Source organism: Hippopotamus amphibius, chromosome 6, assembly GCF_030028045.1.
Source record: "Hippopotamus amphibius kiboko isolate mHipAmp2 chromosome 6, mHipAmp2.hap2, whole genome shotgun sequence".
In the NCBI taxonomy this organism is placed as follows: domain Eukaryota; kingdom Metazoa; phylum Chordata; class Mammalia; order Artiodactyla; family Hippopotamidae; genus Hippopotamus; species Hippopotamus amphibius.
Window position 1 is genome coordinate 78,572,656 of NC_080191.1, and position 23,827 is coordinate 78,596,482.

A 23,827-nucleotide genomic window follows, 5' to 3' on the forward strand; every position below is an offset into this window, starting at 1 on the left:
TTGAACTTTGTCAAAAGCTTTTTCTGCATCTATTGAAATGATCATATGGTTTTTATCCTTCAATTTGTTGATATGATGTATCACGTTGATTGATTTGCGTATATTGAAGAATCCTTGCATCCCAGGGATAAACCCCACTTGATCGTGGTGTATGATTTTTTTAATGTGCTGTTGGATTCTGTTAGCTAGTATTTTGTTGAGGATTTTTGCATCTATATTCATCAGTGATATTGGTCTGTAGTTTTCTTTTTTTGTGACATCTTTGCCTGGTTTTGGTATCAGGGTGATGGTAGCCTCGTAGAATGAGTTTGGGAGTGCTCCGCCTTCTGCAATATTTTGGAAGAGTTTGAGAAGGATAGGTGTTAACTCTTCTCGAAATGTTTGATAGAATTCGCCTGTGAATCCATCTGGTCCTGGGCTTTTGTGTGTTGGGAGATTTTTAATCACTGCCTCAATTTCTGTACTTGTGATTGGTCTGTTCATGGTTTCTATTTCTTCCTGGTTCAGTCTTGGAAGATTGTATTTTTCTAAGAATGTATCCATTTCTTCCAGGTTATCCAATTGATTGGCATACAGTTGCTTGTAGTAGTCTCTCATGATCTTTTGTATTTCTGAGGTGTCTGTTGTGACTTCTCCTTTTTCATTTCTAAGTCTGTTGATTTGCATCTTCTCCCTTTTTTTCTTGATGAGTCTGGTTAATGGTTTATCAATTTTGTTAATCTTCTCAAAGAACCAGCTTTTAGTTAAGCCTATACATTTTAATAAGACATCAAAGGATTCTTGATATAAGGTAGAGGACAGCATTTTCTTGCTTGGGAAGGATTGCTTAATTCATTCACTTCACGATTATTTATTGACCTCTTCTTTGCCTGATACTATTCTAAGCACTGGGGATAGAGTAGATAACATATTTGCTATGATCCGAATGGTTTTGTTCCTGCCCCACCCTTCGAAACTGCAGATGACATGATATTATACATAGAAAATCCTAAAGATACCACCAGAAAACTACTTGAGCTAATCAATGAATTCAGTAAAGTTGCAGGATACAAAATTAACACACAGAAATCTCTTGCATTTCTATACACTAACAATGAAAGATCAGAAAGAGAAATAAAGGAAACAATTCCATTCACCATTGCAACAAAAAGAATAAAATACCTAGGAATAAACCTAACCAAGGAGGTAAAAGACCTGTACTTAGAAAACTACAGGACACTAATGAAAGAAATCGAAGACGATACAAATAGATGGAGGGGCATACCATGTTCTTGGATTGGAAGAATCAACATCGTGAAAATGACTATACTACCCAAAGCAATTTACAGATTCAATGCAATCCCCATCAAATTACCAATGGCATTTTTCACAGAACTAGAACAAGAAATTTCACGATTTGTATGGAAACGCAAAAGACCCCGAATAACCAAAATAATCTTGAGAAGGAAAGATGGAGTTGGTGGAATCAGGCTTCCTGACTTCAGGCTATACTACAGTGATCAAGACAGTATGGTACTGGCACAAAAACAGAAATATAGATCAATGGAACAGAATAGAAAGCCCAGAGATAAACTATGGTCAACTAATCTATGACAAAGGAGGCAAGGATATACAATGGAGAAAAGGCAGCCTCTTCAATAAGCGGTGCTGGGAAAACTGGACAGCTACATGGAAAAGAATGAAATTAGAACACTCCCTAACACCATAGACAAAAATAAACTCCAAGTGAATTAAAGACCTAAATGTAAGCCCAGACACTATAAAACTCCTAGAGGAAAACAGGAAGAACACTCTTTGACGTAAATAACAGCAAGATCTTTTTTGATCCACCCCCTAGATTAATGGAAATAAAAACAAAAATAAATAAGTGGGACCTAATGAAACTTCAAAGCTTCTGCACAGCAAAGGAAACTATAAGCAAGACGAAAAGACAACCCTCAGAATGGAAGGAAATATTTGCAAACAAATCAACAGACAAAGGACTAATCTCCAAAATATATAAACAGTTCATGCAGCTCAATATAAAAAAAAAACAAACAACCCAATCAAAAAATAGGCAGAAGACCTAAATAGGCATTTCTCCAAAGAAGACATACAGATGGCCAAGAAGCACATGAAAAGCTGCTCAACATCACTAATTATTAGAGAAATGCAAATCAAAACAACAATGAGGTATCATCTCACACCGGTCAGAATGGGCATCATCAGAAAATCTACAAACAGTAAATGCTGGAGAGGATGTGGAGAAAGGGGAATGCTCTTGCACTGCTGATGGGAATGTAAATTGATACAGCCACTGTGGAAAACAGTATGGAGGTTCCTTGCAAAACTAAAAATAGAACTACCATATGACCCAGCAATCCCATTGCTGGGCATATACCCAGAGAACACCATAATTCAAAAAGACACATGCACTCCAATGTTCATTGCAGCACTACTTACAATAGCCAGGACATGGAAGCAACCTAAATGTCCATCAACAGATGAATGGATAAAGAAGATGTGGCATATATATACAATGGAATATCACTCAGCTGTAAAAAGCAAGGAAACTGGGACACTTCTAGAGACATGGATGGACTTGGAGACTGTCATACAGAATGAAGTGAGTCAGAAAGAGAAAAACAAATCCATATATTAACACATATATATGGACTATAGAAAAATGGTACAAATCAACCGGTTTGCAAGGTGGAAATAGAGACCCAGATGTAGAGAACAAACATATGGACACCAAGTGGGGAAAGCAGGGAGGGTTGGGGGGGAATGAATTGGGAGATTGGGATACCAAATTGTACACTCTAAATATATGCAGTTTATTGTATGTTAACTGTATCTCAATAAAATTTCTAAAAAAAAAACAAAAACAAAAAACCTAATGCCCAACATGATAGTATCAGGAGGGGGGGCACTTTGAGAAATGATTAAGTCCTCTGGTGGAGGCCTCATAAACGGGATTAATGTCCTTATAGGAAAGGGCTCAGAGAGCTAGTTCATCCCTTCCAAGATATAAGGACACAGAAGGAAGTCTGAAATCCAGAAGAGGGCCCTCGTCCAAACCATCCTGGTAATCTGATCTTGGACTTCCAGCCTACAGGACTGTGAGAAATAAATTTCTATTGTTTATAAGCCTGAATGAACTAAGACAGTATTTAACCTCATTATGTTCTCTTGGAAGCATACTATTAAGGGGCAATAATTAAATTTTTCAAATAATACAATAAAATCAGATAATGAGAAACTCTGTTAAAGAATATCTAGTGGGCAACGTGCATTTGAATGGTCAGTAAAATTCTTTTTGTAGAGACATTCCAGCTGAGACCTGAATGACAAGGAAGCAGATATACTAATATCTGGCTAATAACATTCTAGCAGAAGAAATAGCAAGCAAAAACAGTCTCAGGTCAAAACAAGCTGAGTTAAAAGAGAGAAAGAAGATGAACTTTTTCTTGCAGGAGTGCACAAGAGGAAAAGTTTAATGAAGATACGAAAATTACAAAGCAAGAAAATAAAACCATTGTCAAGAGAACAAACAATTGACAGAACAGATTTAGATATGAAGCAGCTATTTGGATTATCAGACAGAGACTTTAAAATAACTATGATAGGGCTTCCTAGGTGGCGCAGTGGTTGAGAATCCATCTGCCAATGCAAGGAACACGGGTTCTATCCCTGCTCCGGGAGGATCCCACATGCCGCAGAGCAACTAAGCCCGTGCGCCACAACTATTGAGCCTGCCCTTTAGAGCCCGTGAGCCACAACTATTGAGCCCATGTGCTGCAACTACTGAATCCCACGTGCCTAGAGCCCATCCTCCGCAACAAGAGAAGCCACGGCAATGAGGAGCCCATGCACCACAATGAAGAGTGGCCCCCACTCACCACAGCTAAAAAGGAAGCCCGCGTGCAGCAAAGAGGACCCAACACAGCCAATAAAATAAGTAAATAAATTTATATTAAAAAATAACTATGATTAATATGCTAAAAGATCCAGTGGAAGGGGTGGGAAACATTTATGAACAAAGGTGGAAATTCAGCAGAATAAAGAAACATTAAGTATGAATCAAATGGAAAAGCTAGAAACAAAAACCAGCAACACAGTATTAGAGATGTTATTCCTCTAATTAGCTCATCAGTAGACTCAGCACAGCTGAGAAGCATTCAATTTCAACAAAAATCCCAACAGGATTTTGTATAGAAATCAATAAGCTGATTCTAAAGTTGTATAGAATGCCTAAGGAAATAGAAGAGCCAAACAATTCTGAGGAAGGAGGAACAAAGTTAGAGACCTGAGAGAACCTGATTTGAAGACTTAATGTGAAGATATCATAATCAAAACGGTGCTGTATTCTTGACATGATAGTCATATCAATCAGTGCCCAGAAATAGACACACATGTAGTTGATGCATGTCGACAAATTTCTCAAAGGTATAAAGTTAATTCCATGAAGGAAAATAGTCTTGTTAACAAACGGAGCTGCAACATTTATGCATCTGTATATAACAATAAACTTACACCCATACCTAACATGACATCAGAATTAACTCAAGTGCATCATAGAACTCCTGTAGAAATCAGAGAAAGTGTTCATTACCAGGTGTGAAAGATTTCTTAACTAGAATACCATTCACTTAAATCACTTAAAAATGTCAAAATTGGACTGCATCAAAATTAACAACTTATATTCTTCAAATATACTGTAAAAAGAAATGAAAGGGCAATCCAGTATCTGGGAGGAAATATACACAAATCTTGTGCCTTATAAAGAACTTTTATCTGGAATGCATAAAGAACTCTTACAGCTCAATAATAAGAAAAAAAAAACACAATTTAAAAGAGAGGTGGTGATAGAGGTTTTGAAATAATACTTCACCAAGAAACAATATACAGATGACAAATAAATACATGAAAAGATGTTTAATAGCTTTAGTTTTCAGTAAATGCAAATTAAAATTACAATGAGATTCTACTATACAACCATTAGAATGACTACAGTTAGAAAGGAAAATTGACAATACCAAGTATTGGTGATGACCCAGAACAACTGGATTTATGTTGCAGATGGGAATGAAAAATTGTAGAGCCACTTTGAAAAACAGCATGGTAGTGTCTTACATGAAGTTACATACACTTATACATGTACTATATGATATACAAATACAGTGCTAGGTGTTAAACCAAGAGAAATGGAATTTATGTGCATAAAACGTAAACCTGTGCAATATTGTTTTAGCAGCTTTATTTGATATACCCAAAGCCTCTGAAGAACCCAAATATCAATCCTCTGGTGAAAGAATAAACAAATTATGGTCCATTTGTGGAGTAGAATACTCAGTATTGGATACATCTAAAAACATTTTGCTAAAAATAGAAGCCTGACACAAAATGATTTCATTTATATAACATTTTTTAAACAGATAAAGCTATAGAGATGAAACCAGATCAGTATGTTATTAGGGGCAGGGAGTTGGTGAAAGAGAGTGACAATAAAGAAGCACAAGAAAAATTCTGAGTGATGGAATTCTACACCCTTATGGCAGTGATGGTTATACAACTCTGTTCCAAAACATGGGTTTCACTACATGTATATCATACCTCATATACTTGACCAAAAGAACCCTCAAAAACCAAAAAGCATGATTCTGCTTATTCTAAACTGACACAGGACAAGTCTGGTCCCAAATGCCATGACCACCTCCCTGGATGCCCACATTCTTCATTTTTGCCTACTGTTTTCTCTTTGTCTTGTTTATGCTTTTTAAAAGTTGTACATATTTTGTCCCATTGTTTAGTTGTCAGAAGTAGCCATTATCAGAGGCTAAAGTCGAAACCTGTTCTACATTTTCACAATAAACTAAAAAACTATTTTAGGCACATTCAAAGCAATGCCATTAGCCAAACCAAATTATATATAAAGAGACTGCATAAGAGACCTAGAGAATTGCCTATAAATGTGAGGTTTTCCTCAATCATATTTTTGGCTTGTTGTACATAATTAAAATGAAACCATCTTACTGCTATCTCAGATGGAGTCTGATGGGATGTACCTGCTCATCTTCCCAGAATGTTATTAAGACTTCAGAAATAAGTGCACCTGCAAATCAATTAGCAGTGGCAGATTCATTACCCGAAGCAGGATTCCATGTACAACAAAGAATGCATCCGTACTTTGATCTGTTGATTTTGCCACTTGATTAGAATGTTTTATGATATTTTTTGTTATAAATGCCAAGGATATGAAAAAAGACGTGTTAAGAGGTAACATTTCTTTCTGTAATCAAGTCTCCATTTGTATCTTCTGGCATACATATATAATTGCTATCGTCTGTACATTCATAAATAAAATATTCATTGACATCCTCTCTATGTCACACAGTGTGATGGACACTAGAAATAAAAAGATTTTATAAAAAAGAAATGGTTCCTCCCCACAAGGAGCTTAAAAAATCCAATGAGGGAACTTCCACACGTGCAAATGATTCTAAAACAACACGAAAAATGATGAAAATATATTGTAAGAGTTCTGCTTAAACTGCTGAAATGAAAGTTGTTTGGTGAACATTCACTAGTAATACTTTTTTTTCCTGGCATAAAATAACCCTCTCAGTCATTCCCTGAAAGATTATGTAGAAGATACCCATGTCCCCAAGAGATCACTTGGGACAACCCAAAGGCAGTGCTGCTAGGACAGTAAGGTCCTTCCTATCCATTCGACAAAAGTGTTATTAAATGACTCATGGACTCTACCAAACCCAAAGTTTACATGCTATGCTTAAGACTGTTTTCTAATATTATCACTCAGCACTCAAGGCAAATTACTCTTGGCTATGGGCTGAACAGAGAAATTGCAAATGACAACTTTCAGTCCAACTAGAAAGTGTTGACCAAAACAGTTCTTACTAGCTTTTGTTTATTTATCTTTTTTGTCTGGGGGCACAAATACAGTCTCAGGCCAGTGGTGTGCTGCAGCCAGGTTACACCAACTTGTGAAAGCTGACTGTACATTTCTCACCCTGGCACCGTGTTCAGTGATGCCATGCTGGAAGCATAGGAAAGGTGACATTCTAGAAAGGCAAAAGTTGAAAAAGTTGAAAGATCATTAGCAGTGTTTAAATGCTGAATTTTCTTAAAACAATATATGCTCTACTTAATTCCATTCAGGGTGCCCATTACATAAATGTATCTGAAATGAACATAAAGACACTAACATAATTCTTCCAAATTATAATATTTTCCTGGAAAACCTTCAAATACCACTTATAGAGGCCACATGTAAGAAAAACAGGCAGATTATCCCATGGCTTGCAGAACACTTTGAACTCTGAAATAAGATGAGTTAGCTCTATGAAAATAAAAATTTGCAGGTCAAAAACTTGTAATCCTCATAGATATCTCTGTATACTCTACACATGTTTTATATGAATATATACATATACACGGTATATAGAATGTAAACTATACATAGTGACCTTTGAGTGATCACTATCTTGGAACAACTTCTAGGTGACAAGGACACATAGTCTCCTCTATGGCAGGGGTCTGCAAACCAGGGGCTCTTGGTCTAAATCTGGCCTATGGCCTGTTTCTGTACAGCTCCCAACTAAAAATTAAAAAAAAAAAAATTGTAAAAAAGAAAGAAAGGAAGGAAGCAAAACGGAATATGTGACAGAGACCACGTGTGACTTGTAAAGCCTAAAATATTTACTATTTGGCCTTTTGTAGAAAAAGTTTGTTACTCCTTGCTTTAAGGCAAGGAAAGTAAAAGGCAGGCAATTAATTATCTAACCAAAGAAGGCAGGTTTTTCTAGTAATATAAGGACTTCCAGATCTAATTGAGCCATTACAGGATTGTTTACTTTTTCAAAACTAGCCCTTTTGTGAGATTTAATGTTTTCTCAGCTTTACTAAATCAATTAGCTTTAGGTCAGTTACTAGGGCTTTTCTGTCCTCATAGTATCTAAAAGGTGAATAATCAGTTTGCTTTCTACCTATCAATTCAAAGGAAAACTTAATCTATTAACTTAGACCTGAAAATGAATAGCTATTTTATGTTTGCAAAATGCACATTCTAGAAATTCATGAAATACTAGTTCTCCAAAACCATTTTAGAAATCCTTTGTGCAAGGAATAAACCAAGTTAACTAAAGCATCCAGGATTTGAGTTTCATTTTACGACCTACTGGCTGTATGACCTTGGGCAATGTAATAGACAGTCTCTGCCCTTCAGTTCTTTTCCTGATCTATACATAGTGGAACAAAATAAAATCTATACTCTTGAGCTATAATCAGAGTTAAAAAATATGGTGGTAAAACACAGTCACAGGTGAAGTGCTCAGTAACTGTTTGCTATTAATGTTATTATTGCAAATAAAAGTTATCTCCAAACTAGGCTTTCCATTTGTAGTTATTGGTACATTGGAGTCAGTCCCTCTCAATTGATGGAAAGATCTAGCTAGCTAGCTAGCTAGCTATACCTGTGTTCCTGAGTCAGGAATATTTTTCTTCCTCTATTTGCAATTTAGTTTTTAAAATTCAGAACATGCTAGTTTTGGTTTTCAGTGAAATAATACACATATCTTTAGAACTAGCACTTGAATTTGATAAGTTATACATTTAGGAGTTAACCCTAAAATAATTCCTGCCTTCAAAGAGTTAAGAAATGACTAACCCTTTTGGGCTTCATTCCATCATGTCAGAAATTGTGAAATTCACCACCACTTAATGTATTTTGTTTTCCCTCTCTATGATGTTTGAGTATCCATGGTTTCCTTTTGTGATATGGCTAAATGCTTAAATTATTTGATATACACTCTCTCTAAAGCTTCTGACAATGCATGAAAACCAGAGGCTAAGACACTGTTATCAATCTTTCAGTGCTTTCCAAATAACTTAATGTATAAGAGAATTAGATTGGAAAAATAACTCAGTCTGAAGCAGTCTGCTTATCTCAGATACTGTACCCCAGTATGACACATTCAGGAGAGAATTTAGTAAGTCCCACATACTAAAGACAATGTCACCTTGTAACAAATGACCATAATTGAAGGTTCAGGAAAGCTTCACAAAGAAGTATGCTCTTGCTTGGCCGAATTCTTCAACTATAGGAATACAAGAGTCCAAGGCCCCCTGTGCATACAAGTAGAGTAAGTATCTTCAGTCCAGAATAAAGCAGTCATAGATTCCTGCATTTCTATGGAGTTTTGACCATTTGAAATGAGAAACCTGTCAGGTGATGTTGAATATTCTGAATTTCAAACTCTATTAGATTTCCAGGGGAGCACAGTAATAAGTAGTTTTAAGTTCAGCAGTGCAAGGCAGTGCCACGTGGCTTGGATTCTGTTCACATGAGAGTGATCTGGTTAGATGGAATGCTCCCTGAGATGAAATTTTAGTTTTCCCTTTTGGAGTTGAAAATAAAAATAATGCCATTTTCTCTCTCACTGAGGTGCTCTTTTGTAGGTTTTTCTGGGGAAGTTGCAATAAACCCATATGGATGAAATAAACAAGTTTCCCATTCAGGTCCCCTGTGTATAATCCACATCAACCTAATGTTTCCAATTGACTTAAAATAAAATTCAGATGCTTGAAATCTATAACCATAAGAAGAAGGGAAATGGGAAAAGCTTTCCAAATGCAGAGAAGACACAGAAAGCATATAAAATTGCATACTGCATTTTCACACTTTGTGACAACTTGTGGTCAAATAATATCTTAATTCTGGGCATTGAAATCTGGTGGTTAAAGCAATGTGACTTAGACAGAGTGTTATTCCTGGGGGATAATAGACAAGATTTGATTAAACATTTAGTATTGGTTTTCCCAGAAACAGTAGAAATCCAAAGAAAGCACCATAAGAATAAAGTTTGAGAACAGGAAGCGACTTAGAGATGCTCTATTCCGACTCCAGCGTGATACAATAAAGTCAAGGCAGACAGCCCTAGGTGATTCTGGTTTGCTAAAGTTTATTTTTAAGATCTTTCATCATTCAAACATACAATAGCTTTAAAATTTTAACAAAAATTCAGGTGTCTGCACTTGGGTTCAAAAAATTCTTTCATAATTTTAGCTTAACTTTGAAATGTGGTGCATGAACTTTGCATAATTTTGCATTTATTTAATAAATGTAGTCTTTTGTAGCACTTGGGTAAAATTAATTGATATTAATGATTCTATTAATATGTTATTTTTTATCAGGTTGTATACTATGGAGATGAGATTACATTTTTTTTGTATTGAGTGGGCAATTTCCAGACATATGTAAATTATTGCTACATAAAATGTTATTAGCTTTGTTATTTGTTACTCTGTTGAATCTGAGTTTTAAATCTTTATTGTAAAATCCAGCTTTGCAGGAAATAATTCATTCTCTCTTTAAAATATACAAGAACATTGAAAACATATACTCAGGATTGCATTAGAATATTCTAACTAAAGTATTTCTTTTGAAAAGTATTTGTCAACTATGTGTCAAAAAATGTCTCAAATAATTGATAAGCTGGACTTATTAAAATAAAAAGAATTCTGTTCTGAGAAAGACTGTGACAAGAGAAGTAGAAAACAAGGCACTGACTGGAAGAAAATATTTGCAAAAGACACATCTGATAAAGGGCTATTATCCAAACTGTACAAAGAACACTTAAAACTCAACAAGAAAAAAAACAAGCAGCCCGATTAAAAAATGGACCAAGACTTTAACAGACACCTTCCCAAAGAAAATATACAACATGGCAAATAAGCAAATAAAAAGATGCTCCACATCATACATCATCAGGGAAATGCAAATTAAAATGAGATGAACGCTACATGCCTATGAGAATGGCTAAAGTCCAAAACACTGACAACACCAAAAGCAGGTGAGGATGTGGAGCAACAGGAAAGCTGGTAAGAATGCAAAATAGTACAGATACTATGGAAGACAGTTTGGCAGTTACAAAACTAAACATACTCTAACCATACAATCCAGCAATTGTGCTCCTTGGAATTTATTCAAAGGATTTGAAAAATTATGTCCACACAGAAACTACACACAGATGTTTACAGCAGCTGTGTTTTTAACTGCCAAAACTTGGGAGCAACAGAGATGTCCTTCAGTAGGTGAATGGTTAAACAATGATACATCCAGATAATGGAATACGATCCAGCACTAAAAGAGAAATGAGCTATCAAGCCATGAAAAGACATGGAGGAAACTGGGATGTATATTTCTAAGTGAAAGAAGCCAATCTGAGAAGTCATTATATGATTGCAACTCCATCACATTCTGGGAAAGGCAACACTATGGAGACAGTAAAAAGATTAGTGGTTGCTAGGATTGGAGTAGGAAGAGGGATGAACTAACGGCACAGAGGATTTTCAGGGCAATGAAAATACTCTGTATGATACCATAATGATGAATACATGTCATTATACATTTGCCCAAAGCCATAGAATATACAACACTAAGAATTCACCCTAAGGTAAACCATAGAGTTTGGGTGATTTTTAGGTTCACTAATTATAACTGTTAACGTACCACTCTGGCCGGGGATATTGATAAAGAGGGAAGCTATACAGGTGTGGGGGCAGGGAGTATATGGGAAATCTCTGTACCTTTCACTCAATTTTGCTGTGCACCTGAAATAATTTCAAAAATTAAAATTGCAATAATAATATAAAAAAGCCTCACCTAAATTTCCTGTTTTTTTTTAAATTTTCAAATAATGTTTTTATCTCAGATAATAAAAAAGAGTCAGAATCTCTTCAACGCTGGCAAAAACCAGCATACAAACAGAAAACTATCATTTTTATTGTTAGTAACTGAAAGACTAGAGTCACAAAGATGATTTGTCAATTTCATTATCTACCATAAGTTACCCACAAGATAAAATCAGAGATTATGTGCCTGGGTAATTGGCATGTAGTACCTGCTCTAACATTTAGGTCACTACCTCATTCTGACAAATACATAAATCATTTAAATGAGCATTTAGAGGTCAAGTTTACAGATAAAGTGTAATAAAGATAGTCTAGTGCTCAGGGAAGTTTGCGATCAAGTGAATTAAGGGTAGCAAGGACTTTTCTGTTTTCCATAGAAGTTTTATAATATTTTCTCTACTTTAAGGTATAGAAAAGAACATGTACTCTATTGTCTAAACGGATATATCAGCACATGGGGAGCGGGGGTAATAATTAATGCTTAGTGTAGTTCTAGTGTTTGGAAGCTAAGATTTTAGAACTATAGAGTTGGTGATTTATATAATATACCACTTAGGGTATTATGGTAACTAATAGTTTCATTTCCCTTGCTCTCAAAGTCTTTAAAATCACTCAGATCTTCTTAGCACAATTTGCAGCATGATTTTGTTTAATAGTGAATACTGTATGCCAATATTGGGGTCATCATTACTCATATAGTCAAGAAGTAGAAACAACCAAAATGTCTAACTGATTAACAGATATATCTATACAACAGATGTTATTTGGCCACGAAAAAGAATGGAGTACTAATCTATGCTACTACAAGGTGAACATAGAAAACATTACACTATGTGAAAGAAAAGGCCCTTTTGTGTCTGATTCTTTTTACAAAATATTCAGACTAGACAGAAAGTAGAAGAGTGTTTGCCTGGGAATGGGGATGGAGATGGGGAATGACCAATAATGAGTAGGGGGTTTCTTTTTGAGGTGATGAAACATTCTAGAATTATAGAGCAGTTATAGTTGCCAAATTCTGTGACTATACTAAAATCCATTGAATTATACACTTTAAGTGGTAGAATTATATGGCATATGAAGTACACTGCAATAAAGCTGTTTTTAAAAAATGCAGTCTAACAGTTTTAAAAGATTACAAACAATCTGATTTAATTAAGTTTTGGCATTTAATTGCTAATAAGTAACAGGATAAAAACTAAGCTTAGCATAGGTTACCTCTGCAAAATTTTCTAATATCTGTTGAAAATAAAAATTGAGGTCAGTTGCCTAAATTTTTAGTATTCTTGACAAACATTTGGAAAATTTGATAATTTTTGTTTTCATTTTCACAGTCTTCAGAGAAACACAAATCAAGATCTACATGTTGGGTCCCTAAATATGCTAGGTACAGTGATATTTTCCAATTTTAATGAATTTAATTTTTTAAACTTGACCTACTAAATATGAATATCGATACTCAAGTTTATAATAGTTTTAAATTTTTTATATACTTGTTAAAATTAGTTCAGTAACCTTCTAAGCAGCCCCTTGACCACTTATCCATGACTAGGGCTGCTCTTAAATGTAAAGTAGGTCAGTTTTATTGAGATTAATTGCTGCATATCCCAGATAGGAGCACAATTTAGTGAAACACTCTCCTTTACACTTCTCAGGAAAAATGTAACATTATCTATGTGTTATATAAAATCTTATTTAGGGATTTGTAGTAAGCTAAATAATGTCCCCAAAGATATTAGGTGCTAGCACCTGGAATCCATAAATGTTATCTTATTTGGAAAAGATGTCTTTGCAGATGTGATCGAATTTAGAATGTAGAGCCTATCCTGGACTGTCTGAGTGGGCCCTAAATGCAATGACAAGTGCCCTTATAATGGGGCGGCAGGAGTTGTGACACAGATGGGAGAGGAGAGCTCATGTGATCAAGGAAGCAGAGACTGGAGTGATACACACACAAACCAAAGAAGCTAGACCAAGTACAGAATGAATTCTGCCCTAGCGCCTCCAAAGGCTGATCCTGGACTTCTGGCTGCCAGAACCCTGAGAGAATAAATTTGTTATTGTAAGTTACCAAGTTTGTGTTAATTTTTTACAGCAGCCACAGGAAACTAGTACAGTATTCATGACTAATCAGTCGTCCAATGATAAATGTTTTACATACCTTCTTGCTTGGAGACAGTAATTCAAATAGATCATTTTAAGAAATCCCTTAGCATCACAAGCTCAGGATTAAAAGAAATCCCCAGCACCACACAGTGCCAAGTCCTTACCCAGTCTTTGAATTTGCCTTTGTCCTAGACCTTCAACTTGAACATCTCCAGCAACAAAGAACTCCCATTCCCCAGTCCATATATTCCACCTTTGGACCACTCTGTCTACGAGAAAAGAAAGCATTTTTAAAAAATCCGAGTTGAAATCTTTGTAGATTTCCACTCATTGATTAAACCCCAAGAGACATATTTAACGTCTCGTCCTTTCCCCAATTTGTGGCCCTTCAAAAAAGACCCGAAAACAGCTTCCTAAATCTTCCATTTTTGAGACTAAATATTCGCAGTTAATTATCAATGAATCATATGATATGAAACTTGAATCCAGTCTTTTGTAAAGTGACTTTCCTGGACCTGCAATATCAACATCTCCTGGAAACACACTAGAAAAGTGGATTCTTGGGTCTCATCTAAGACCTACTGAATTAGAAACTGGTGGCCGGGGCCCAGAAATCTTTTAACAAGACCTCCAGTTGATTGATACTTGCTAAAGTTTGAGAAGCACTACTTTTACCTTATCTACAATACTAGCTTCACTATAAATGACAGTCCCGAAAAAATCAGATCTATTATTATTTTTCTAGGTAAAACTAAAAAATGTTCAAGCTCCTCTGTCACATTTTTGGAGATTAATTTTAAAAGAAATGTAAAAGCCTTAAAATGGCATCACCAAAATCCTCAGTGTTACTCACTTCCATTATACTTCAACTGACTTTCACTGTGTGATTTTAGAGTATATTTAAATGCATGCAATCCTCTGTCCAGGAAAACATCACCGTCTGTTCATAAAGGTAATGATCAAGTCAATTAGCAACACAGAAAGGGGTATTTTTAAATTTGTAGTGTGGGTAGCAGGTGTACCAATAATATCACATTGATATTAACTTAGACACTTAGTGGGTTAATGAACTGACAGCTGTGAAATTTGTAGTGATAATCTGATTATACTCAAGTCAGAAGAGGAACGTGTTATATAGAAGCAAAGTCCGCCTATCCAGCTCATTCAGAGACAACATGGTTTCATTTTGTGTGTGTGTGTGTGTGATATACAGTCACATTCCATTGTTGAATTCTGTCAAGTATTCATTGAATTCCAACTCTGTTCCAGACTTGTAAGCATCAGAAATGAAGCAGAAAATAAGATAAACAATAATGCCCGCCCTTGCAACTTTTGTGTTCTAATGAAAGAATATACGCTTACTAAGCAAATACTAGGTGCCAGCCACTGTCTTGAGCACCTTACAACCTATAAGGAGAGTACAACTATTACTCTCTTTAACAGATCAGGAGATAAACGAATTTTCCAGTGAAGCTATAAGCAAAACCCACCAGGAGTATGGACACCATATTCTTAGCCACTGCACTGTATTGCTTTATAATTAAAAAAATAATAATCTTGGTTTCATGAAAGGAAAGATAACTCCAGAATTGTGAACAGTTGAAAAGTATCAATAAAAATAGTCATTAAATAATGGCGCCTCAGCTTAAAAAACTTTACCTCATTTTCCACAGCAACCATACAGGATGCAGCACTTCCAAGCAGAAAATCTGAAAATAATGACCCACCTAACCAGGGTCATAAACCTTCTGACCCAAAGTTTGGTGGACTGCATTTCAAATAGGTTGGGACACACAAGGATAAGGGATTCTCTGCCAAACATTTGCGAGATGAATGGTGCCCCAAAGTCTACCATTAGCAGATAGTCCTTTGATTCAAGTCAACTAAAATTTGGACTTTCTCATTGGAAAATCACTAGTATGTTTTTTTTTAATTTATTTATTTTTATTATTTTTTGGGGGTACACCAAGTTCAATCATCTGTTTTTATACACATATCCCCATATTTCCTCCCTCCCTCAACTCCCCCCCGCCACTAGTATGTTTAAAATACATCACAGGTTTTTGTTTTGTTCTTAAGAGTGGATCTAGTAAGAAAGCTTTGTGGATAACTTCTTTTTGGAAGGAGAATGACCCTTAGAGGAATTCATCCTTAGAAGAAGAACGACCTAAGTGATCAGGTCATAAAAGCAGGTTATTCCAGAGCGAAGTACCTAGATGATTCTTGAACATAATCTGATTGAGTAAACCCTAGTTTTTAGCAACAAATCATGTTTAAGATAATGATTAATGGCTAATGATCCTCAAAGGATAGGTGGGAGATTAAGAAGACAGACATAAGGGAGAAACACAGTTTGCAAAAGCCCACACTTAATCTTAGATACTCTTTGGGGGGACCTCTGATGCCACAGCCAATTCTCTCCTACACTCTCTGTTGACTCAACAATGTCAGTGTTGTGTTTCACAGTTAAAAAGATATTTTGTTCTACTGAGATGACAAGGTTGAGCTAGAGAGAGGAAGAAAAATTGAAAAGAGACAAATGAGAACTTCCCAGAAGTATATGAGGCTGATTTAAAGTGGTGGATGGACAAGTTCTTAAATACGAAATAAAGGATTCAGTTTAATGGAAAGGAAACATGATAACTTTGAGCCCCTCACTCCAACTCTTCAGCGGTGGTAGTTGCCCGTCTCTAGGTAATACCAAGAATACACAGAGACCACAAACTCAAGCCATGTGTATTGGTGAACATCTTCATCTCTTTGGGGCCCCCAAGTTGCTAACATTGGTATCACTCTGTCTTCCAAAGCAAGGATAGACTAAATTGCAGCTTTGCTCACAGCGATTTAAACATTTCATTCATCCTCCTCCAGTGGCCTCCCTAATATCACCACTTTAAGCAACAACCCTCCCTTCTTACTTCTTATACAACTTATCTCTTTGACGCAATACATCATAGCAGAGTGGCTTATCTCTCAAGCACAGTGTTGAATAGACAGGCCTCCTCCTTCATTCTCTGCTCTGACCTTATCCCTCTTTCCTCACCAGGCTGTACACGAGCCCAGCACATCGTATCTTCCACTGACAACTACCCTGATTGTCTGTTCATCAGTGCTCCTTCATTCACATCATCCTTAAACTAGCCTTCCCTGGCAGTCACAGACTTCAGTTTTGGTTCCCCATTGTGCATCCTGAGCACAGTGCCTTAAAACTATCAGGCACACAATAAATACGTATGGAATAAAGGAACAAACTCGCTTACCTATATCTACTGAGGAAAACTGGAGAGCATTTACAAAGAAAGCAAACAGGGGTGAGAAGCCTTGTAACTCCAGCTGCTCAGAGAGGGAAAGTCCTCCCAGCCCGATCAGGTGCAGTCACTTTTGGCTCCAGGTACACCCATTTTAGGTTTTTTAAGCATAGCAGGTTTCTATAGGTCATGAGAAGAAATGCCGTGAAAACATTGAGCCTCTAAGGGGATAGGAAGCCAAAGGCAATCTTGCCCCTATTTCACATTGTTATGGGAACCAGACCTGTTTCAAAGTTGTTTGGTTCTTAGCATCCACAGGAGGAGAGGGACTGTTTCCAGGAAAAAGAGTAACAGACTTCAGCAAGCCTCAATGCCCCTAAATGGAAAAAAATAAAAATAAAAAATGCTGAAATACAGAAATACAGGCCAGTTCCTTAGAATCTATACTTCAATATTAGGTTGTAGATGATCAACTTAAAGTATTTATTGTAGGAGGCTTAATCCCCCTCCAAGAGAATGGATATTGAATCTATCAGCTCTAACTACTCCAGAACAGGCACCCGGTCCACTAAACTCAACGGCTTAGATGGGAGTCAACCCAACTTTCTCTTAAAGCGCATGGTGCCCTGTTCATTTTCAAAGCAATTTTAGCTTACAATGCAAACACAGATAATATAACAATTAAGATCAAACCGTTTCTTGAGCTATGCTCAAGTTATAAGTAATTTATATTCTCATTTTGAATACAATTTAAAATAATTAATAAAAGACAATATTTGTCTCAATTCCTTGGATATATCTTGGGGGATTTTCAAATTTGGCACTATTAGTATACTGAGCTGGAAAATTCTTTGTTATGGGCAGGTGCTATAACTAGATTCTATTAATACCCCTCCAGTTGTGAGGATGAAAAATGTCCCAAGTCATCGCCAAATTCCCCTAATTCAGAACTACGGGACTATGGGTGTTAAGCTAGAGAAAGTATGGGCTATCATACAACCTTAAGATCCTAAAGGGAGACAGGAAGACCAGAGGCTGTGCATGTCTCTCTAGATCCAGGAGGTCGCTTTTCCATGACTCAGAACATCCTGCACTTTATTTCTTTTACATATTCCTCTAGAAGCGTGGATTAAAGAGAGAACAACATTGCATCTGATAGAGAATCCATCACTTCATAATAGAAATTTGTTGACCAGAAAATATGTTACAAATGACAAATTGAATTCAATTCAAAAATTTAAAATTTAACTATGCTTTATTTATTGTTGAATGTTATACTTTATTACTTGTCTCAAATTTCTACTTGGATTAGATTACAGGGTATTGATTTGACAGTTCAGATTGAGTTTGGCAATTAGTTGGACTACAATACTTTTAAAGTATGCTAAGACCTGAATCCATAAAACATCGGAGAGAGAAACATGGGCATAAGCTCCTTGACAGACGTCTTGGTGATGATTTTTTGAATCTGACACCAAAAGTTAAAGCAACAAAAGTAAAAATAAGTGGCACTGTAGCAAACTACTGTGGCTACCTACCAAAGGAAACCACCAATAAAACTAAAAGGCAACATACTTAATGGGAGAAAATATTTGCAAATCATATGTCTGATAAGGGGTTAATATCCAAAATATATAAAGAACTCATACAACTCAATAGCAAAGCCATAATAATCTGACTAAAAAATTGGTGGAAGATCAGAACAGACATTTTTCCAAAGAAGACATGCAGATAGCCAACAGGTACATGAAAAGATGCTCAATGTCATAAATCATCACAGAAAGGCAAATCAAAACCACACTGAGATGTCATCTCACATCCCTCAGAATGGTTATTTTCAAAAAGACAAGAAATAACAAGTGTTGGCAAGGATGGGGAGAAAAGGGGACACTTGTACACTTTTGGGAATTAAAATTGGTGCAGCCACTATCGAAAACAGTGCAGAGATTCCAGAAAACACAATTAAGAATGGAACTTCCATATGATCCAGCTCTTCCACTTCTGGGTATTTATCTGAAGAATACAAAAAGACTAATTTGAAAAGATATGTGCACCTCCATGTTCATTGCAGCATTATTTATAACAGCCACCATATCAAAGCAAACAAAGAGTCCATAGATGAATGAATGGATAAAGAAACTGCAGTTTATACATAGAATGGAGTATTACTTCGCTATAAAAAGGAATGAAATCCTGCCATTTGTTTCAATGTGGATGGACCTTGAGGACATTATGATAGATGAACTAAGTCAGAGAAGGACAAATGCTATATGATCTCTCATATGTAGAATCTAAAAAACAAAAACAAACAAAATAAAACAACAAGCTTATAGATACAGAGAACAGATTGGGGAACAGATGGGAAGTGTGTGGTGAGAGAAATAGGTAAAAAATAAATAAACAAACAAATAAGCGAGTAAATAAAATCACCTTACATCAAAAGAAAATTTCAAAGGATATATATTAAATATTTAGCATTTAACCAGAAGTTTTTGAAGTACTCATAGCTTTTAATTTGTAAATTCTCCCAGTAATATTAATTAAGAATTTTGGAAGGGAACAAAATCAATAAATAGGTATAAACAAATGAATTAGGTAAGCAGAAGAAACAAAACAAATAATGGGAAAAAACCTAGATTTACATTAAGCATTCAAAAATACTTGATGAAGTATTACCTGGAAAAAAAAGCAGGCAGAAGGTATTAAGTACTTAAATTTTTATTTTATGGCTGATGCAGTAAGGGCATTTATGCTCTTATATGCCATGACATGGTCTGGTATCATTGCCAGTTTTCAGTGTTTTGTCTGGAATACCCAGTCTTTATTGTGAGGGTGACCTGAGTTATGTAGCCAAGAGAGGTTCATGAAAGGGGAGGCGAGGCATGTAGCTGAGGACTATATGGAAGGATGATGTCTTATGCCAAAGACCTTACCCACTTGGCTCCATTCTGCATGTGTTCACTTTTAACATAACACTATGCCCTGTTTCAAAGGGAGTAGGGAGGGAGTAGGAGGAGGAAAGTCCTTGTCCTGTTAGTACTCAGGGCTCTCTAGAAATTCTCAACATTGTTCACCTCTGGCGCTGTTCCACCTCCCAGTGGTTTTGCTTTGATGATTTAACTTCAGACACTCTAGACATCTTGAAAACAATTATAAGTGATTAGCTGAAATGATGGTACATGAAAAGGGCAGATGGTACAACAGTAATGGAGGTAATTACTGTTCAGATACTTCGTATTGGCTTATACTCGATGTACCATACTTTGCTTAATTTTTGGAATGACAGAACAATAGCTGATCACAGAAAGCAAAATTATCTTCACTTTATACAAGAATGAAGATATATGCTCACAGATTTATGTGAATTCCATAACATCTACTATTCTGACTTTCATTACCCAAGACAAATCCTATTATCTTCAACAAGATGGGCATGCAAGTATCTAAGAGCAGAGTGTGTTTCTGAATGAGTAAACTGTGAGAAACTCTAAGAATGATATGCTTTTATTTTATTGAGGTTTTCTGGTTAGCATAAGCTATAAAGAGCAGCTCAGATGGTTTGCACATGGCATCTAGCCCTAGATAAGCTTATTGGAATCAGTGCACTCTGCTCATATTTGCTATTCAAGTAAATGGACCCTGAAAACCATAAGATAAGTAATAAAACTAATAGTGCATTCATCAGTTAGAACTACCTAAACTATTCTTAAATATACAAATATTTAACTTTTAACGTGACATTTCTGTATTGTACTATTCGAAAAGAAGTTATTGTTTTGAAGACATTTTACTATTGTCAGCTATTTCTAAAATAATTCTATTTTGGCATTTTACCTCCATGCTATTCATATCTGTGGTCTATGGGAGAGCCCCAAATAACCTCAATATCTAGAAACTTAGGAAAACCAGATGCTTGTTGGGAAACACTAACACATTCCAGAAACTTCCATCTGCCCCACTGATCATTGTTACAATCATGCTGTCTCCTCTAGATATACTCGTTACATTGGCAAGAGTGACATAAGGAAGCAGGAGCCAGAGAAAAGAGCGCTTTTGACACTCTGAAACCAATAATTCCTGTATTACAACGTCTATCTTGGTTCCAGGAAAACACTGATTTTTAGTTGTGCAGACACACGACACTAATTTTTAACTGGTGTTGGTTTAACTTAGATTTTAATAGAAGTTTTACTCAACGGAAGCCAAAACTCATCAAGGCCTGTGAGAGAGGAGGCGCAACTGCCCACCAAAGGGGAGTTCCCTGCTGCCTCCGTTGTCCGCACTTCTCTCTGGTCGATGGCTGTATTTCTCAGAATGTAGTGTGCAGAAGAATAAACCAAAAAAGTTTATTAAAAATGTAGATTCCTGATCCCACCAAGAGATTTTAATTCATATCATCTGGAAAAAAAGCCTAGGACGCTACATTTTAAAATAAATGCCTCAAGATTCTAGTGCAAATAAGTTACAGATGTTAATCAACATTGATGAATGGACTTGTTTAGAATGTAAACAAAGCTTCCCAGGGCTCAACAAAACTCTCCCAGTTCTGTAGGAGAGCATCAGAAATGTCCGCTGGAACTAGACAAATACCTGATTGGAACACAGATTGTGTTTTTTTTCACATCTTACAATAACCCTGCATTATATTACATCTCTGTGCATGCATCTGTGTGTGTATAAGAAGCCTGTGAACACTTTTTTTGTGGAATTGTGAGACTACTTTTATAAGATAAAAAGTGTAGAATTAAGGGAATGGTATTTACAAGGGCAACTTTGTTGGTATATCTTTTAACAGATTTTTATGATTTTGAAATTTCTGTAGTCAAATATTGGGGTCCAGGGATTGAAGCTTGGACTAGCCTGTGGCATTATTTCCCAAAAACGGGGTTCTTGGTTAAGATATGCTGAGCTGAGAACAAAAATAGATACTCCCTTTTTATTTTTAATATGAGGAATAGACAGAAATTTTAAAAACTCATATAATGAATCATAGTCCCTAAAATCTAATTATCCTTCCTTCCCCAGCAAAACCTCTTTCTCTAGTTCCTACTCACTGCAAAGTCACTATTCCACCTCTTTTCTTCCCTCAAACTTCGGCATTCATAAACAATCCTTCTTCTTAACTCCACTTACCTACCTTATTAAATAAAATACGTTTTCCGTATTTCTAGCTTTTTTGAAACTCTTCTGGCAATGAAAAAGGAAAATGTTAATGATGAGATCCAATAATTTCCTTGTAGCATTCATACTATTTGATCTTTCTTCATTATTTATAACTTTTCATAATCCACTCCTATTTGTAGACCCCGTTCCATCTTTATTCATATACCGTTCTTATATAGGTCTCTTGTGCTGCAGTTACACTTTTCTTGTCTTTTCTCTAAATAATCATTCTTTGGCTTTTTCTACACACTCTACATGCTGCACTTGGGTAACCAAAATGATGCTCTTGGCTGCAACTACTACTACACGCCATGCTTCCAAAATCTAGAGTCCAGATCCAGCCTGTCTCCTGAAATCCATCTCTATTTGTATTTGTAAAACTACATTCCTCCACCTAGATGCCACACTATGTCATTCAGGATCTTGGCAGGAAGCAGAAGAACACTGAAATGCAATACCAAAGAGAAATTGATGATGTGTGGGCAAGGTGACAGAAAGAAAGAGATGTTAAGACATTGAGGGACCAGCCAGAGCTGGAGGATGTTACCAACCACTCCTGAGGGGGCAGAGAAGGAACAGTGGTACAGAAGTTCAACCAGTGCTGCAGCCCTGGATGAGAAGCTGATGCGCCAGGAAAGAAAAGGAACTGAAATTTACAAAGATAGTCAATACTGTGGTTAGTGACATAATAATTGTTATATCTCTATATTAAATGTGTATTGCAGACACAGCCCTAGTCTGATACTAAGGAAAGTTAATCTGGGCCAATTAACTTTCTTTCTGCCAGATAAGTTCAAACTGTGCATAGCAAAAAGTGTTAAACTCTGAATTTATCTCAAGGCAATTTATCTGGCATTTGATATTTGGCCTTCTAAAGATAATGACAGATGAACTATGATAACCATTTTTCTATAAAGTATGCCTGCTACCTTTAAATAGATAACATCAATGCTATCATCAAATTTTCTCAATCAAAACATATTTTCTCAAGGAAGCTTCATATTGAATATTATGAAAATACTCTTTACACATTTGAATAAACATATAAAACTTTATACAATAAGAAAATGACTGAATATTACAGAATTGCTAAATTTCTCTATAAGTCCAAATTGAAGTTTAATTCTAGGTTTTGATGCTATAAATCCAATAAAAATATATTATTATCTTGCTTAAGCTCTTTAAAGGTAGTTTTAGGGTATATGAAACAAAATATCTGGTAACTTGCTTCTCTTTACTTTCAGTCAGTCTGGACTATTTAGAAAATATTCTACATCTATATTTAATTTGCATATTAATATCATGGTGATTTGTATTTAAAATAAATCAATCTCTCTTTTTTGTACTTAATATATATTTACAGATTCTTAGCAAATAAAGTTTTGCTATGTGCTACACTTGGTAAACACACACAGAAATGTTTTTTATTATTATCCTTCATACTATGTCCCTTTTTAGAGAATCTTTCTTCGCTTTCCAGTATTTATGCATTTTTTTAAAACATAGCATGGGATGCACTTACAGAATACTTGATTGTGAGGACAATATTTTCCCAGACTTTACCATCCTTAGAGAACAGAAAAAGAAACCTTCTTCATTCCTCTATTATTGGATTAAAA